Source organism: Pseudopipra pipra, chromosome 15 (genome assembly GCF_036250125.1).
Source record: "Pseudopipra pipra isolate bDixPip1 chromosome 15, bDixPip1.hap1, whole genome shotgun sequence".
NCBI classification, from domain to species: domain Eukaryota; kingdom Metazoa; phylum Chordata; class Aves; order Passeriformes; family Pipridae; genus Pseudopipra; species Pseudopipra pipra.
In genome coordinates, this window is record NC_087563.1 from 6108255 (window position 1) to 6125511 (window position 17257).

Sequence of the window (17257 nt, forward strand, 5' to 3'; positions counted from 1 at the left end):
TCATCTACAGGACTCCATCATCCCCAGGTCATCCTCCCACCCTACCTTGAACTCCCATTCCACCTTTTTAATTCAACAACTCTGTCAAAGACTTGGGGAGAACATTCACAAGTCATGCTGCAGAAAACAGATCTTTGCTTCTTGCAGAAGCACACAAATCCCTGGATATTCAGAGACAGGAAAGCAAACACTTCAGAATATATCCAGAGAACTTGGACAACAGTAATACAAACCCTGTTGTGTTAGTTAACCTTAACCTCTAACCCTTACCAAAATGAATCTTCCTCACCACTGTATGAGCACTGCACAGGTCATAAATTCTTCTGAAATCTCTTTGGGCAAGAGAAACTGTCTAGCAGTGGTAACCAGCAACTGGGCTCTCTCAAATACAAAGTTCCATGGAATTTGAACATCCAGATGCAGCAAAACAGTTGCTTTTCATTTCAAAGCTAGATCTTTACAGTCAGTGATGTGGCTGCAAAACATAATGTGGTGTGTAGATATAAAAGCACTAGCTCTGAATAAAAGTTTTGTGCACCTGTAACAATATAAGCATGTTAGATCCGTGTTTCCCTTCAGCCAAGAAGCAGACAATATCCAAACAACCATCCTGGCCAGCTGACAGTGTGTCAGGTACCTCTGAGGGCTGCATTATTGCACTTAGTTCTCATTGCATCCCCTCAACAAGCCTGAAAGGCAGCTGACAAAGCAAGAGGAGAGTTCTGGCCACTGCTTTAGAATGTTCACTGACATGTTAAATCCAGGGGTTGATCTTCATGGGTTTTTTGAGGAAGCAAAAATCACAGCCTGAGTATCTAATTCTATCTCAGGAGTGTCAATATTCTGGGACCACTCTGTTCTGTGATATGTCAATCCCAGCATCAGTCCGCACTCTGACACATTCCAAATTTGATGCGAGTTCCTATTTCACAGCAGAAAATTCCATGTAACCTGACATGTAGGTTTAAATCAATATATTTGCTGCAAACAAGGTTCCACACTTGCTTTGCAGATTTTTTTTTTTTTTGAGTCCTTGGAAAAGCTTTGAGCTAAGCCAGAGAAAAATGCTATTATACCACAGTATGAGTGTTTAAAAGAGTGTAATTCTGGTAGCAACACATGAATATAAACAGTAAAACTCTCTTGGGTAAACAAAATATCTGAAAAATGTCAAAACCTCCTTAGGAATGCTCTTTATGACTTTAATAAAAGTATCTGGCCATGTATTATTTTGTGTGCAACATGCTCCCTTCAAGCCTAAAATAGGAATATGAACTCTTGAAGCCTGGAAATCTCTGCCTAATTTTCAAATTTCTAGTGATTCCTCACGTAATCTGGAACACAATTTATAACTGAGGATTGATCTCTGTTGACTGATCCCTATTCCAGCTGCACCATGTGTGGGATAGGAACTTTATTGACAGCATTTTCCCCCATGTTCATTAACATCTTTAGGATATAATTATATTTTGTGGGGTTTGAAATTCTTGAAAGCTGTAGGATTACATTGGAGCCACACTGAATAAACAGTTACTTTGGATTAATTTTACCAACTGCTGATCCACTCCAATTACTGTATTTTAAGAGACCCAAAACAGTTCAGAGGGATTTTTTTTTTAATTTCTTCTGCTGTTGAAATTATGTAAAAAGAAAAAGCTTTGAAGTTAAAAGGTGGTTCATAAATAAATTCCATGCTGTGCGTGCTTCTTTTACATAAGTATTTAGGAATGTATTTTAGAAAAGTCTTCTAATTGCTGGGAAAACCACCAAAACTATTTTATTAGCATTAAGCCAAACAGCATGAGCAATAGGATTTTCTTCACTAACTTTGTCTTCATTTTCAGTCATTTCCATGTTTGAGTTGTTTCTTTTTTTTCTCTCCCTCCCCCAGTAAAGGAGCTGTTTCCTATGCACAGTTTTACATTTGAGTTAAACAGGCAAGGGTAACAAAACTGGTATTTTGTGTTACCTACATCTTGTTCCTCTGGTAGCCATGACCAGTCCCCGGAGTTAAAAATTGCTCTGGATCTATAAGTACAGCTCTAAATGATAAGGATCAAAGGATATTTTTTTCACATTACAAAACAATGCAAAAGTTTATAATTTTTTGGATTTTCAGATACAACTTGTGACACTGTAATATTTGAAATGGAACACAACTACTATCTCTGCCAAGGTGTACACGTGGGTTTTTGCTTTTGGAAAACTGGCCAGTGCTGATCAAAGGCACACAGGACAAAGGCCATTTGGTTAAGTAAGAACTGGAAACTTTGATTTCCATTTAAAGAATAAGGACTAAATAATTAGAACTAGCTATGGTTTAAAAAATGAGAAGGAATCTGTTTGTATGAAATAATAAGTAAGACAGGGTCAGAAAAGCAGGTAAGCATAAATTAATGCATATGACAAAACACTGTGAAACACTCTCAGTTAATAAGGTACCTTCAATATCCTGCGTGGTGCTTTCTCACTGTTGCCCACAGTTCTCTGAGTTGGAATTCTATGTCTCAGCTTTCTTTTCTGCTCTCAGTTTCTAGTTGAAAAATGCTGGAGGAGACAAAAAGTTTAAATGCAGAACACTAAAGCCATGGGGCCTCTGGTGGCTAAAACTGAATGTGCTCTTATTTTGGTAATTTAGGAATACAACCCATTTGATTTTGGAGCTCCTATGACAAAGTGTACCTCTTGAAAACTACAATGTAGCATTTATTTACGATATATTTATGAATTTTTGATCTATATCTGCCTATAAAAAATTACTTTTTAAAAAGTCATACTTTTAAAGAGAAAGCACGTGGATGGTACAGACGAATTGGAAGATACATGAATTTTCTGACTCTCAGACTTCAGTTACTAAGCACAGCAATAGAAAGTCTTCAAATTTTTTTAAAAAATGCTTAAAGCTCCCCTATAAATGTATGCTTGCAAAAACTACACATTAGCTAATTTGCTGAAGTAGATATTTGGTTTTAATTCTGACAAAATTGCAGCTTAGTTGAAAATGTTATTTAGCTCCAAAAGGTATGAATTTAGATTAGAGATAACATATTTCTTTAAAAGCTTGTTTTGCACTAAAAGCTGAATACAACTACTTTTTAATTCAACAGCACATTTAAAACTGTTTATTCTTCAGTGTATAAAGGGAACAAAAAAAAAGCACACATCAGTTTTAGAATGACATAAATGTCATTATGACCTTCATGGATTTTCATATAGCCAAAGTAATCCCTATAAACCAAGCTGATTCAAATGCATATCTTCAATCATTTCACTGCTGTTTTGCCCTCTGCTGCAGTTTTATAAAACTCTTTCTAATACATCCTTAAAAAAAACCCAAACAAAAACCTACAAAACAAATCAACAAACCACCCACAAAAAACAGTTGATGCTGTTAAAGCCGTAAAGTTAAAAAGCAGAGAACTTGTCAAGGAGATCTGCTCAGATACTGACATTCTGGGCTTCTGTTGTTTTAATTATATTGTATCCTTGTCTCTTTGCACCACTTTAGTTAAGGTTGTGTCAGCATTTCTGTTATAAATCCTTTTTCTCTGGTGGTCTGGTGGTTAGAGTGCCTGACTCTCACCACTGCGACCCGGGTTCGATTCCCGGCCCCCTGGGCAGGTGGAGCTCGTCAGCCTTGGTAGGCAATCCACCTAAGAGAAGGTCACTCTAAACAAACCTACATCCTGGGGACCTCACTGCCACTGTCCAAGCTTTGCTCGGCCCCGGCAGATGAACCTCAGGACTAAAGGGTGGGCTCAGTTCAGCGCACGCTGTGTCTCACCTAAAAAATCCACTGCGCAGGCTGGAAGGGTTAATGACCTTTCCCAAAATCTTCGCTCGCGAAGACTGGCCATTACATCCTTGTCTCTTTGCACCACTTTAGTTAAGGTTGTGTCAGCATTTCTGTTATAAATCCTTTTTCCTTGGAGTTTTATAACTCATTTTTAAAAATCCCCTACAGGCTGCATCTTGGCACAAAGGATTTCATCCTACGAGTGGAAACTTCTCTGTATATCTATAGATGTATAAATAGGGCTTTGGAGATATAGAGTTTTCACATAAGGGTTAAATCACACCATTTCAAAAAGCAAAGGAAGACAAGAGAAGTTTTGTATTTTTATGTGTTTTTCTCTTTTATGAACAGGAAGCCAAAATAGCTTCCTCTTAATTAAACTTTTGCATCTGCCAATCCTTTTATTTTTTCAAAGAAAAATGTAGAAGTAAATAAACAGGTAAGTTGACTCACAATGCAATTTTCTACACACATGCTCTGTGTTTTGCTATGAAAATGTCAAACACATGTTCTATATATATTTAGTAGACCATGCTAATAAAAAGAAGTTTTGACTAGATTTATAGTGCCAAATTTTGGAGCTAGGAGAAGATATGTGTCAGAAGAAAATTAGGATTTTCAAGGTCTTAAGAACGCATCCAATACGAGGTCTAAGCTGAAAAATGAGGAGGAGGAGAGGAGATTTCTAACATATCTGAAAGTCAAAGTGATGGTTAAAACAAAGGATGAAAAGCTCATATATACAAGCTTTAGTCTGAGTAACAATATAGCAGGAAGTGCAGTGGGACTAAATTCTGCAAGTATTGTCAATCACAACCTATATGGAATGTGCTTATGGAGCTTATTGTGCATTGCAGACCCTTTCACCAGGTATTTTCAGATACTCCTGCTTTATAGTTTAAAAATTAGATCAGAAGCATGATTTAAATAATAATCAACATTTTCTCAACTGGATGCTGCAAGTCCAATCTTATGCTGTTGTTAAGACCTGCAAACGAATATTATAAAATATACTGGTAATATACAACCATATAGTAATAAAGTTTTTAATTAATATATACAGCTCAAAATAAATTTAAAATTAGTTCTTAAAATATGTTTTATCACTTGCTAAAGCTCTCAGCACTTCCTCAGGTTGTGAGCCCACAGTAACCCTGTGCTTATATGATATATAGGGAAGAGAAATTCTGACTTGTAAAACTTCAGTTATCCTTTCTCTTGTATCAGGCAGTATAATGCCAGAATATTAATATTTTTTAAATGAAATGAATATATTTTGGCAACAAAATGGAGCTATTGGAAAAGAGATGAGGGACAAAACACTCCAGGGAGAGCTGAGGAATCTTTTCACCATGCCTTTTCTGTGTAGATCATACCCGTTGATAAAATGTTTGCTCCCGTTCTTAAATATGCCAAAAAGCTGCTGTAAAAAAAAAGATTTTAAAAAAGCATAACTGTTTGATTTGAGTAAGAGCTGGCAAGCTGGCTTTCTTGGTTAAGTGATTCAGTTTGATCTAAATTAATTTCAAAGCTATATTCAGTAGTAAGACTCAGCCTCTCTGTTCAGCACTCCATGTACAGTCTAAGGGAGGATTAAAATGAAAGCTCTGCTCTTGTATCCACAGCTCATGTTCTCCAGCTGTTCCCTTGCTCCATTTTACTGCTCATGTCACAAGTTTCCTGCTAGCTGAGCAGAATCCACCTTTGCAATTAACAACACAGCAAATACAATACTAATAGAGTGACCATCTTTGTGTTCGGAAGTCAGGCAAGGACTAGTACAAAATATTATTTTATAAGGGGAAAAAAACTAATTAAAAAAAAGAGCTAATGATAAGAGTTATAATTACTATTCACTACAGATGCAATTATAAGGAGATGACTTCCAATTACAGCAGCAGTGGTGAAGTAGAAGAAGAACGACAATTAGTTCTCTTTGCTGCCTGAAGACTGTTATTATTTAATATCCTGTGGGGCAAGACAGCATGAGTAGCCATAAAATCTGAAACAAGGATGAAAAAGGACAAATACATTAATTTTCTAGGAGTTTGAGAGAAGATGTTTTTTCCTGGTGGCTGACTGTCAATCAGCCAGCATCAATCCAAGTAATATTGAAACTTACTTCCCCATTACACCTTTCAAATTCTTGTTCCATTTGTTATTGATCTTATCTACATCTTAACATGTTAGGTACAAAACTCTAAACCACTCACCTTGTTTGTAGAGCTTCTAATATATGAAAGCCAGCCAGAATCTGTAACAAAAGCAACAAAAAGGTATGTCATCTTCAACAGAGAAATAAGGAGCTGCAATTGCTACTCTTTTGCAGAAACTTATGAGGTCCTTCTATAGCTTCAGAAATAGAAAGGAAGATAAGCTTGCTATTGTTAGAGGTAACCAAGGGTATTTTGGCAATAGGTAAAAATTTTGTAAGAGTAATATATTCCTGGGAAAGATATCACATACAGACTGCAAATTTTGACAAATGCTAAATTTACACTTTAAATGTCAACTTTTGAGTGGCATATTCCAGACAACATCCAGCCTTTGGGGATCAATGAAATGGCCAAGCAGTAGACAGCTCTCTTCCCTGAGTACAGGATGTATAACAGAGATGCTATGTGTAGATGGGGAACACTGAATTTTTAGCACATTTTTCAATGTCCCCAGTTGTGGTGAGCAGCAGCCCCGTTCTGGGAATGGATGCCACCATCTTTCCCTGGAGGATGTACATTCCTACCTCCGCGTGCGTATGGCAGGGTGGGGAACAGATGGTGGGCTCTGGAGGATACAGCTCCCTTAGAACAAAACCAGATTGGGCATGGACATAACTGACTGAAATGTTTTAGAGCCATCTGCCAATGGAGAGGAGAAAGACTGGTCTACCTTTGCCAGCCTTTTAAGGTTCCTTTTACCATCCCTCTTCAGCCTGCAGAGAGACTGTGCTTCCTCCCTGCATTTTCTCTGCTACTACACAAACACAGCTCTCATGCCGTAACCCCACTGTACAGAATCCTAATCCCCAAGTTCACGTTCAGAATGGACATTTTCCAAGCCAATTTCCATGCCAACACGTGCCTGCATATGTGAAATACGAATGGACTGTTACAGTGTTCACAGTTTACACACAGGGAGGCTCAGCACAGAGCATGAGAGCTGCTGCACAAACTAACCCAGTGCACTGCTCAGTAGCCACATGTGCTTAGGTGTCACTAAAGGACAGCTCCACAGGGACACTCAGGGGGCCTGGCAGTGTCCTCAGAGTTTGGATTTCACTGGTTGTATTTGCTGACTGGATATGCATTCCACGAATATGGCTCTGAAAAGGCAATGTGCTTGGAGGAGAGTTAAATTTTTGAGTAAAGAAAGAACAATAAAGAATTTGGGTATTTCTGGATAGGAAAAAAGCCCACCCAAATACGTTTGAGGATGTGGTGAACTTGCACAGTAATTTAAGTATTTCGAATATGGCTGCCTCCATAAACTATTCATGTACATAGAAGAAGGTGTTCCAGTAAAGTAGACTTCAGAATGTACTTAGATTTTGGGATTTTTACAGCAGTCTGCCACTGTCTACCTGTTAAAGTTTTCTAGATTAGAAAAAATTCCACTTACACGTTCAGGCCTACTATGCTAAAGCCAGTAAAAAAAAAGTGTGTGGTCCCCGGGCTCCAATGTACAATGTAGGCAGAAGGAATATAAAACATCAACACTGGTCTGCAATACGCCAGAAGAATCACCAGAATTGTTATATTTACTTTGTAGAGAAGCTTGATGATACTACTATGGATTTTTTAGCACAATCCACACAATGGGCAAGTGAGAAGCAAAATTACTGTTCCGTTGTCTTTCTTTGCCTGTGATATAAATCAATGGGAATACACCACCTTGATGAAGCTGTTTTATGTGCTGCCATGCACTGGGGACACTGGCATGGATCACACTCCTTTGAACTCAAATGTCACCAGTTCACCTACCAGAGCACTGTGGGTCTGCACTAGTCCCAATACAGCATTATTCTAACATAAGCAAGCCATAAATTAAATGAACTACATTATGTACATACAACATCTGTGCCTGTCTAGACATGACTTTACCTGATTGAAAGTGAGCTCTGGGATCAAATTCCACAAATGGCTGAATCTTTACATCTCACCATGTGTTAAGTGTGTCCAGATGGCAGGTGATACACCAGTATTAACAATCTACTTTCCCTTCCCTGAAGTGTCTTTATAGCACATTGCTGATTGTATTGTAAAGAGAGAGGAGATTAAATATGCAAAATATTTTAAAATAATCCTTGCGAGAAAAATGGAGTGCATTCATGTGCTTTGCATACATACATGCACACATGGTGTATTTTGCAAGGCTGCCAAGACACTCATTGTACATCTACAGAAAAAAAAATCAGAGATAAACAGAGGTATAACAGGAACATACTGATTTGACTGCATTGTGTAGGCATTTACAATTACTCAAAGCCATTCTTTTACCATCCTGCAGAAACAGAACCCAGCCTTTTTAGATAGATTTTGAGATGCTGTCCTCAGAGAAGTGGTGCACATTTGAAATTATTTGTCACAAAACTCAAAGCTTGTCCAGCCTTCAGCAGAGATCTCTGTTCAACATAAAGACAAGTAAAAATTATTGCTCCCACTGCATTTCCACTGAGCTGAGGTACCACAGGTCAGTCTTTAAGGACTCTGTGATGGCTACGGAACCATCAACCCAAATATATTTAGTACAGGTGTTTCTGCAGCTGTGAAAGACTGGGAAAATCTGTAGAGTTCATTGGCCTTTAAACTCACACTTCTGCATGATGTGATGTAGTGGTCTAATGTTAACATGCTGGGCTGCATTTTCAAAGATTACAGGGTCAAGATCTCCTTAGGGTTCTTTTCTTACTCTATCCACATGCATTTTCTCATTTCAGCTTTTAGAAAAGAGGTGTATTTAGGAGGACAAGATAGCAATTTTTTTACTAAAGTTAATTTAGGTTTAGTGTTAGTGCTACAAAAGCAAACCAACAAAATCAGTAAGAACATATTTGGTACATGAGTCGTTGGGGACTGCTTCACTTTCTCTAGCTCGTATAATTTTTGTAAAATAGACTCGTATGGTGAAAATTTAAAAGCACAGTCCATACCCAGTCATTTGATTATTCAGGGTATGAGTGTGTGTGTAATCTTCGCTTTTCCATTTCATAATCCTGCCAGTTTTTCCCAGAGATTCCAACAAGGTAAAAAAATGACATATGGTGTATACAATACACTTAATATACAGAAATTGGTGACTGGCAATCCTTTGTCTTCCAGCCATGGCCACAGGGACAGAGGTGATTATGGAAGAGCCACTGATTCTTGAGCTTCCTAGTGTTGGTTTTCTTATGCCTTTTTGGGAAAAGTGCCCAAAAGCTGATGCATTAGTGGGGTCTTTGATCAGACAAGAAGAGTATAGTTAAGAGCACAGGCAAACAATGATAATTGGGAAAATATTCCTCTAACAGCATTTGGTAGAGTGGCACTGTGAATTGAGACCCCGTTATATGACCAAAGCAACAAGGGGAGTGTTGGCAACCTGCCCCAGTGTCCCAGGGCACAGCCACAGTCACACAGCCAGGCAGGCACAGGCCATCCCTCCACCTGCAAGTAAATTTGCTCCGTTCCTGCTCTGTTTCTCTCTGTTACTCCATCATATGCTCCGTTACTGCTGGAGTAACTACTGACACAGCAATAAAATTCAACAACCTTTTCTTTCATTTCCTCTTTTTTGACCCTACACCATTCCTGTTGTTCCTAAAGAGAGAAAAGTTACCTCACTTACTCTTCTTGGGTGTCCACCATTTCCAGGTGTTGCCCTTCCCTTTAGGATAACTCCCTGCCTGCCCTTGCAGGTGGTTAGCACGCTTGTTCCCTCGAGAGAAGAGCACTGTGTTCCTAATCAATAGCTGTTATCAGGGAGCCTTTTGTAGACTTCTGTTTGGAAAAAGTGTGTGGGACTTAACCTTAGACCTCAAAAAATAGGCACTGCTCTCAAGTTTTATTGATTGAAAAAACATTATAAAGCCACGTGAAAATGCAGGTTGCAGGGCAAAGGATGAGTTTTGTCAAAATCAGGCACTTGACACGTTGAGGTTCCTAATCTGAACTCAGGTAGTGACACTTCTGTTTTTTATATAATCCTCAGTAAATGATATACTACAAAAGGTGCTTCCCCCCACCCAGGACTCAAATAGTAGTTGACAATACGGGTCACCATGTATCTATCAGTTCTGCTTTATTTGCTTAACACAAGTAATGAAAAATTATATATTGTTTCCTCATAAATTTCCTGGCCATGCTTAATGAGAAAAAATTGCTGAGGGTGGTTATTTTATTGAGGTGAATGAATAAAGGTAGTGTATCTAAATATCACTGCTGTATATATGCTAAAATATTTCACTGAAATATTTTGATTGGAAGCGTTTAAGGAAGTGTTTAATTCATTTATGACTCAGTGAATTGCAGTGGACTCTTCTTTCCCACAAAGTAATTTAAAATACAACTGTTTTTATTGTGCAGATCTCAGGCAGAAACTATGAGTTTTATTGCAGGATGGCAAGATTACTCAATATAACAAATTTGGGACCTATAAGAAAACATAATATTTGTATACATCTATGAACCACCCAGGAACCTTTCCATTTGACCCAAATCAATCACCTGAATCATGTATATCAAAACCCATGGGTTTTAATAATTGAGACAATCTGAACCAATCTTGTTGGAAGAAAACCAAGTTTTAGCTGTTACAAGCTAAAACAGACAACAATATTAAAAAGCCACTGAACACAAACTTTAAATTCAATTACATTGTCATAAGGACAAAATATGGTATTCATAATATAAGACAACCTTTTCCTTATTTTACATTATATTTAGTTTACTTGGAACTCTTCACTGGATTTAGTTTATTACTATTCAAAAGAAAAACAAAAAGAGCACCCACTATCATCAGTGATATATCTTTTTCATATGGAAAGGTTCTCTCCAGTCTCGCCAATATCTTGCAATAAATATACACTGCATATTAATCTAATGTGGTCGATGCTCAGCTGTAAACAGGCAGAAGTAAATGTGGCAATACCAATTTTTCCTTGTGAAGATTCGACTCACCTTGGAGAACAAATTACTTATTGCTCTACTTTCCTCTCACCTATCAAAACCCAAGGTAGGGAACAGGAAGACAGCATCCATAAAGCCATATATTTACTTGCCATTTGTTTACTCAAAATATTTGCAGTGCACCAATTTCTCCTGTGCTGAACTCTATCTTTTCCTTTCATTATGCCTTCTTGCTAAGGAAAAAATCAAAAAATGATCATTTATCCTCCATTGGTAAGAAAAAATGTGAGGTTAATTTCTGCATCTGCAGCACTTCTTGGCTTTGTAAGCTCTAACATCTTCATTTTCAGGGGTTGAAAGAAAATGCCCAGGAGCCATGAGCTGGTAAAAATTAACAAAAATTAATTCTTTAATACAAATGTGTTTCCCCTTAAAGAAAGTGTGTTTGTTAATTTTGTGTATCTGTATATAATGGGAAACATAAAAATTGTGTATGTTGAGGGGTTTTTTGTTTGTTTTTTTTTGTTCCAGACAACACTACCGTGTCAGCAAAATGCTTCCTCTTATGGGGAGTAAAGATTCACAGTAAAATAGTTGCAGAATTTTCTTCAGCATATAGGACAGAAGTATTATATCACTATTAACAATAACTTGACCCAGGAGAATGAAGAGCAGCATCCAAGTATCACTCACACCTTTGTACCACAAACCATAATTTCAATCATTATTGTAATTATTCCTGTAATAGCTCTGGAAAGAATCATTATTCTTTAGTAACCTTTAAAGAGGAAAGAAAAGTGAAGAAAAAGAAAAGTAGGCTTGCATCGTTTAAATGAAAAGTTCATGTCTAAGTATGAAACAGGCAAAAAAAGAAAAAAAAATACACATTGTTTTATGTATATGCAATATAGAACTATATCACTTCCAAAGCAAAATATGCATGGAAGATTGAAAGATCAATGTGGAAGCTAAAATATCAAAGCTAATTAAGAAAATTAACAATTTGGTATTTTACTAAAAATGCATGTAATTAGAATTAAAACAGCAGAAAATATGCTTTGGAGGAAAATCGAAATACAACACCAGTATGAGAACTCTGCCCAGAATGTGAAAATTGGCTGTGAGGGAAAAGAGCCCAAGTTTACTATAGAGTCTTTCCTGTGAGGGGAGGGATGCCAAGTGTGCTTCCTTGGCTTTGCTGCTTGTTTTCCTCTACACTGTGGCTCACTGTCAAATCTGAGATGGCCTTAGAATTCAACCCGTCCCTCACTTGGGATGAGCAAATGAAATATGTGAAAGAGGATTAATGGGATTAGAATCATCACCAGAATGATTTTTCCACAGGAAAAGCTAAAAAAAAAAAAAAAAAGGTGTTTCTTCTATACTTTCAAATTAATCTCCTTTTGCAAACATACAGATACTATCAAGTAGATGCTCATAGGTGTGTACAAGTGAGGTATGTAAATGTGTTTACTTTGTTACCAAAGATGTCCATTTTAATCCATGTTCTTTCTATCTTATTCCCTTCAATTCTGAAAGGAAAGTAAATTCTTTAATTACCATGGAGGACAAACTGGGCTGGAATGTACCATTTCACCTTTTCAGCTTCACACTTGACAAGGGCCTTCCAGCTCCTTGTGCTGCTGAAACGCTGCCAAGGAGGGACTGTGACCAGTGTGTTCCCTCCTCAAAAGCACTAATTTAATTTAGTAATTGGTGGAGCACAAAGGACAGGGAACCAGCAGCTGACAGGAACCTGCCCCAGGTTCTGTGTCCTGACTTCCCGAAATGTTCTCACGGCATTTTCAGCTTGCACGTTCTGTAGATCCTTTTCTGCTCTGTTGAGAAATAACAGTCCTACCTTTAAAAGGCTGGCCCTTGGCATGGAAAGAGAGATGGTGCATCACAATGACTGTGGGCACTTTTTCCAGGGGAACTGGTTTGTCTGGGTGTTTTCATGCCATGAGGGCCAATACGACAAACAGCATTTTTTGTTCCAAAAGTAAGATGGCCTCCCTGTAGCAAAGTCAGTTTAAAGAAGATTTTTGTCATTGAACTGTAAAAGAAAAAGATAGGCTTGTCATTTTTCCTCATTCTTTACAGAGGAGGAGTATGTTAAAGATTTCAACAGTGATATTCTCAGACAACTTCAATTTCACATGAAAGTATGTTTCTGCCTCCTCTGCCTCTCCTGCACTATATTGATAGGTCTTTGGTTGTGCCTACTGTTGTGAAGAAAATTAGCTCTTTCTCATTTCCACTTCAAAACACTGCCTGGCAGGACCATCCTCTTCCTTACCTCAATGTATTTAGTTCAGAAAGTGCCTTAGAGGAAAATTCTGGTAAAAGGATGAATACAGTCCATGATTTCAGGAAGTAATAAAACTTTATATTTGTATATACATGTATATATTATTGCACATGCACATATGTATATAAATATCTTGAATATATGCATATATGCACTTGTAAATTTGTATATGTATGTGTGTGTATTTCTACATATACATACACATATGTATTAAAATATATAACTAAATATACAAATCTCAACACAATGTAAACCAATCTAACTTTTAGTTAATTTGGCAATCAAAAACTTGAGTTCCCCATGTGCTCACACCCACAGGAACACTTGTCCTTTTCAGCTAAAACCTCGAAAATTTTAGATAGAAATGTCTGTTAGAGTAATAAAATTAAAATTAAGCAATTAGTAGTATCATCATCAAATTGAAGGATGGAAGGATAAGTATGCTGCACATGCTTTGGAAACTTCCTTTTCTTTGCCACTGAGGACATGTCTGCTATTTACCCAAATGTCAATGATTTGAGGCGGAACAAAAAATTGTGCACGAGCTACTTCTGTGTGGTGTAGTGAATATTTCCTACATGGCAAGTCCCAGTGGTCAGAAAACAAAGTGATTCCGTGATTTATTAGCATTCAAACAAACTCTGCACAGATTCTCACCCTCCTCATGTTGCCTTTAATATTCTACACAGAATAGCACGTGGCTTTCTGTCTGCATACAGATAGATTCATGTGCAAATCTTGTACACTGCACAGTCGTTCAAGAATCTATATCTGGTTTTTACATGCCCAGCTCTTAAATTTTAGAAGTACAAATAATGAAAGAGTAGCCAAATAAGCACAGAAATATGAGAGAAAACAAATTCCTGTGGAAATCTGTTTCTAGAACCGGCTTTTTACAAGTCACTTGAACATGTATCTCTAAGAAGGAAAAATCTTTCATATGGAAAGGTAAAACCTGGATTAATTTAGTTATTAATTTTTCTAATTTAAGCTTTGTAGAGCAGCACTATTTGAAATGTTGAAGTGGGCTAAAGTATCAGAATCTATGAACTTCTAAATCTAATGGATTCTTTGTGAACAATAACCATTAACAATTAAACCATTACTTTCCTTCTTTCAGATGGAGAAACTGGACTGGAGTTCTAGTCAGGACTTCCAGCTTGCTTTCCAATGCTATACTCTGTTTTTAAGGTATCAAATAACTTCTAGAACTTAGCTCTCTGATACATTTTCGCCAAGCTCTCTCCACTCCAGATGAAATCAGATATCTCAGTTCCTACAATGAATTTGCTCCTGAACTGTCCCTTTCAGGCAATGAAACCATGTAATTGTCTACCAGTCTTCAGAATTTTCCACTCTTTTGTCTGTTAATGTCTGCATGGAAAAGAATCCCAGTACACAGTGGACTTCTAAGTTATTTCTGGTCTTCCAGTGATTACCTGGCTAATCACAGTTTGAATAATCCAAGTGTTTTAATTTGTGACTGATTACTATGTACAGTTGTAAAGACTGTGGATAAATAAGCAGTAAGGCAGGTGAGATGACTTGCTGAAATCATTCCGAAGTGTCTTGAGAAAAAGTTTTCATTGCTGTACCTGTTTGACTAATAGTGTCTGTCAGGGCTGCATAATGTGTGCTCATTTTTGGAAGTTTGAGTGTTTCGGTGAGGAATAATTTGGATAATCATACTGTAAAAACATTGGATTCAAAAGGTTGGGGGGTGGGAGGTGCAGTGTGTGCATTTTTACTTTCACCTCTATGCTCAGTTTATCTCTCAGGCACATAATTCACTTTGTTTCTCAGTCAGTTAAGTTGTACTAATCTTCGTCTTTTACACCATTCTGTTATTATTTAGTTTTAAATAGTTTCATAAACCTCCTTGAGGGACAGAGACTTTGTGGGTAGCACTGATTTAGGCTGAGACTCTAGCTAGGCACCGACTTCAATCAAAGCTTTGTGACTTTTTTGACAGGAACAGTACAGATCTATTCCAGAGGAGATGGTATATGATCAATATCATATGGACCGGAGTGAAACGTAAGGTTTGATTTATTCACTGTATATACTGGAAAAGAGATTTTCATAAGTAAAACTATATTAGTGCATGCACATTGGCAAAAGAACTTGCATTCAGCAAACAGGTAAATGCAAATACCAAAGCTGGTACATATAAAATGTTATGGATGTGCATCAAAAGGCACCTGACAATGCAGATGAACAAATATTGTACATTGTTACTAACCATTTCCATGCAAGCCACAAAGCAAAGTGGAAATGACAACATAAACATGTTTCTCAGGATGATCAGTATGATGAGAAGTCCCTTTCTTTCAGATCATTTTATTTCTATTTACTTTTGGCTCTCATAAAGACCACTCAGCTGTGAATTGAGTGAGCGGCTTCCACAGGCATTTATTGATTTAGATGGAGACGCAGCTATCGGAAAACTCCAGGCCAAAGAAATGAAAAGCCCCTGCAGAGAAGACACTGTGTGAATGCTTCCCAAGACTAATTTAACCCTGTTAGAGCAGTGGCCTTGTCACACCTGCAGGAGTGGATAATCACAGGACACTGAGAACACGCTGAATCTTTCCAAGGCCACCAGCCCTCACTGGCATCGCCTGCAGGCTGTGACTCAGACCAGAGCCGAGGGGGCAGAGGCTGCTACAGGCACATGAAGATTTCAGGAATACAAATGTATACCTTAGAGCACTCAGAGGGACTTTCCAAACCCTTACCTAGGTGCCTTTAGGACACCAGTACAGGCCCTGCCTCTGCGGGGATTGCCCCGACGGGATGGCTGGGACTGAGGCCATGAGGCAATAGGTGACTGTGTTATGGGAAGAGTTTCTGCTATTAATTATAGCAGCTTGATTCCATTAGGACTAACAGCTGCATCTCCTCCCAGCTTGATCCCTTATTAAAGAACAATCATTTACAGCATGTTTATTCCTGACCAATTCATGAACTGACTTCTGGAATTTCAGAAGGCTGTTCATTATTTAGGACAAATAACTGATTACAATAACAATAATGAAAGAATGTAAAGAAGAGCATGTGTTTGCATATGGACAGGGGAAAAGGACCTTGCTTTTGCTTTCTCTGAGATAGCTGGAATTCCTGAAATTTAAACCAATATGAAGGGAAAATTATGTAATTTAGATTTTTGACAAAATGGAAGCTGCCTATTTAAGCCCTTCTTGGGCTAGTAATAGAAGTTTGTGTGCTGGAAACCTTCTTTGAAATAAACCTGATACAAGTTAGCTGGCAGGTAGGTTTGTGCTGCAAGGGATTCTGACAGCCTGTCAAAGTTCCACTTTTCTCACATTCAATCAACCTCTCTCTTCTAAAGAAAGCAGAAAATATGTCAAAATGACAGCTGCCGAAGCATAGCAGGAGCAGCAGCCAGATAGCTGCTAGGCCTATTACCTTAGGAGAGAAATCATGGAAAACTTGTGTAAATGGCACACACTGAATGGGGTTATAATTTGCCTGGTCAAGTAGTGACTCAATTAAAAGCTTATTAACCCTTCAGCTACTGTTACTAATGTCTTCACATTTACTTTTTTTTATTTATTCTGTGGTTTTGGCTCATATAGCAGAAACAAACTGATTTACAATGGGAGTACTTTAATGCTTCTAATGACTTTCCAAAATTAATTTACCACAACATTGAGTAGAATTAATTTGAAAGCAAATCCAGCAGAGACAACGATATAATTATATGTGATTTTCAACTACTTAGCTGGGTCAATATAATCTTGATGATCTTAAAAAATGGAAGAAGAAATAACAATGTTTATTTGTCTGAGTTCTCAGTTACTGCCACTGCTTCTGCTCTGCAGAATTTCATACATGCAGAGGGCATCCCACTCTCAGCTAACCTGAGATTGTAGTGGGAGATCCAGTTCAGATCTCTGTCCCATTTCCTTCAGTTTAGTCCTGATTATGCCAGCAGTACATTCCTTTGGCAACAGCAGGAACCTTTTCCTAGAGTGGAAGGCTTAAATGCACGTTCTGCAAATATTCCTCTGACAACTGTCTTTA

General features: G+C 37.7%; 1 protein-coding gene across 15 annotated transcripts in view; it reads right to left on the reverse strand.

The window, feature by feature from the left end:
• Positions 1 to 17257, reverse strand: part of TENM2 (teneurin transmembrane protein 2) — a 1078265-nt gene that overhangs the window by 1006615 nt on the left and 54393 nt on the right. For 14 of the 15 annotated variants that reach the window (XM_064671588.1, XM_064671590.1, XM_064671607.1 and 11 more), the window contains exons 1-2: positions 6010 to 6056; positions 2443 to 2547 (exon numbers count right to left, since the gene is read on the reverse strand). The gene's annotated coding sequence lies outside the window, so the exon portion shown is untranslated. Of the gene's footprint in view, positions 1 to 2442; positions 2548 to 6009; positions 6057 to 17257 lie in introns of those variants that run through there. The other variant, XM_064671589.1, reaches the window with a different exon arrangement.